The sequence below is a fragment of the Nothoprocta perdicaria genome, unplaced genomic scaffold (assembly GCF_003342845.1).
Source record: "Nothoprocta perdicaria isolate Ctin4 unplaced genomic scaffold, notPer1 scaffold_511, whole genome shotgun sequence".
Taxonomy (NCBI): Eukaryota; Metazoa; Chordata; class Aves; order Tinamiformes; family Tinamidae; genus Nothoprocta; species Nothoprocta perdicaria.
In genome coordinates, this window is record NW_020455768.1 from 1 (window position 1) to 2,515 (window position 2,515).

Here is a 2,515-nt window from a genome sequence, read left to right on the forward strand (position 1 = left end):
CGCCTGGGTCCCTGCCCCGCGCGCCGGGGTCACCGGGTTCACCGTGGGGGGGGGGGCACCCGGACGCCTGGGTCCCCTCCTCGCCCCCCCGGGCCTCGCTCCCCCCTCCCCGGCAGGGCCGCCCGCCCCGTGGAAAGTCGGAAATTTCCAGTGCGTGGGGCCGGGGGGGGCAGGATGCAGGGGGGGCCGCGCGCCCTTATAGCGCGGGGCCGCGGGCGCCGGCGCCGCCACCATGCGAGGTAGGGCCGGGGGCGCGGGCGGGCGCGGGGCCGGGCTCCGTGCCGGGGCGCGAGTGTGCGAGTGCCAGTGCGAGCAGGCAGCGCCGCGTGCACGGGAGCTCGCGGGCGTGAGCGTGTGCGTCTGCATGCGTGTGCGAGCGCTCGTGCGAACTTGTGCATCAGCACGGGTGTGCGTGTGAGAGCGTGTGCGAGTGCTCGTGCAAGCGTGTGCAGCTGCAGGCGTGTGCAAGTGCTCGTGCAAGCGTGTGCATCTGCAAGTGTGTATGTGTAAGAGCGTGTGTGAGTGCTCGTGCAAGCACGTGCAGCTGCAGGCGTGTGCAAGTGCTCGTGCAAGCGTGTGCATCTGCAGGCGTGTGCAAGTGCTCGTGCAAGCGTGTGCATCTGCAAGTGTGTATGTGTAAGAGTGTGTGCGAGTGCTCGTGCAAGCGCGTGCATCTGCAAGCACGTGCACGTGCGAGCGTGTGAGTGTCCCAGCATGCGTGTGTGCAAGCGTGTGCGAGCGGGGCTCTCCTTGTGCCAGTGTCYGTGCACTTGTGCACACTCGCGGGAGCGGCGTGCGCTTGAGCAAGCGTGTGAGAGCGTGTGGGCCAGAGCGTGCAAGCTTGTCCTTGTGCAAGTGTGTTGGAGCATGTGCAAACAAGCAGTTTTGCATGCAAGGGTGTGAGAGGGTGCACGCAAGCGTGTGAGTGTGTGCGGGTGTCCTGGAATGGGATGGGTGCACGGACACGCGGGAGACTGTCCAGGTGCTTGGGGACGCAGCCGGGTGCTCGTGCAAGCCGGCGTGTGCCGCGGGCACCACCGCGGGTGYGGCGGACACGCCTGGGCGCCCATGGGCCGCGCGGGTGCTCCTTGTGAGCGTGCACACGCTCGGGGACACGCACRCACGCGTGTGCACGCTGCGGGGCGGGGGCAGCCCGGACGCCTGGGTCCCTCTGCCGCGGAGGGCGCCGAGCGCCCGCGTCGCGGTGCAGACGGGTGCAGGTGGGTGCCCCGGGGCCGCGCGTTCTGGAGGGGGGGCATTGCAAGCGCGCTGCAGCGCGCCCACGGGGAGGGCGCGTGACGGCGCCGGGGGGGCACCCTGCACACGTGCGTGTGCGCGGAGCCCCGGGAGCCCCCGGGAGCCGCGGCCGCCCCGGCGCAGCTGCGGCGCCGCGGGCGCGCGGGACCCCGCGCCTCAGATGTGGTGGCGGCGGCAGGTGGGCGCCGGGCGCAGGTGACGCCGCGCAGGGGCCCCCGCTTGGGCAACGCGGCCCCCCCTCGCTGTGGAGCGCGTCCCGGCGCTGGGGCTGCGCCGGGAAAGGGGCCCAGGCGTCCGGGACTCGCGGCACTGGGTCACCAGCTGTGCCYGCTCGCTCACACTGCGCCCAGGACTTGGGCTCCGGCTGCCTTCCTCCCAGCTCCTCCTCCTSCCCTCGTCCCGCGCCCCGGGGGCCGCGTTGGGCGCCCCGTGCTCCTGCGTGTGCCACGCGTGCGCTGCGGGGGCCGGCGGGTCAGTGCCGGTCAGTGCCACGACGCGCGCGCCGCTGCCGCGGGGTCKGCACCGGTGCCACGACGTGTGTGCCGGGCTGTGCCGTGGCGAGCTGGCGCGCGCCAGGGCGTCTTGGCCGGTTCCGTGACGCGCTTGCGTGTACCGTGACGCGCATGCCGGGACCGCAGCGTGTTTGCATGTACCATGATGTGCTTGCGTGTCCCATGGCGTGCTTGCGTGCACYGTGATGTGTTTGCATGTACGATGATGTGCTTGCATGTGCCATGATGTGCTCGCCAGGTCCGCAACGTCCTTACGTATCCCATGACGTGCTTGTGTGTCCCATGATGTGTTTGCATGCACCATGATGTGTTTCCRCGTACCATGGCGTGCTTGCATGCCCCATGGTGTGCTTGCGGGCACCATGGCGCGTTTGCCAGTTCCTCAGTGTTCCTGCATGCATCACAACGTACTTGCATGCCCCGTGGCATGTTAGCAGGCGCCGCGGCGTGCAGGATGCCCTATGGGGCCCTTGCATGCACCGCGTTGTGCTTGCTTGCCCGACAGCGTGCTTGGTGCACCGCAGCGAGCTTGCCRGCCCTGTGGTGCCCATGCATGCACCATGCTGTGCTTGCTTTCACCACGGCATGCTTGCGGCCCCTGTAGTGCCCTTGCAGGCCCCGGGGTGCCCTTACATGTGCCACAGCATGGCATGATGGCATGTGCCACGGCGTGCTTGTGGGCACTGTGCTGCCCTTGCACGTACTGCAGCATGATTGCATGTGCCATGGCGTGCTTGCATGTGCCA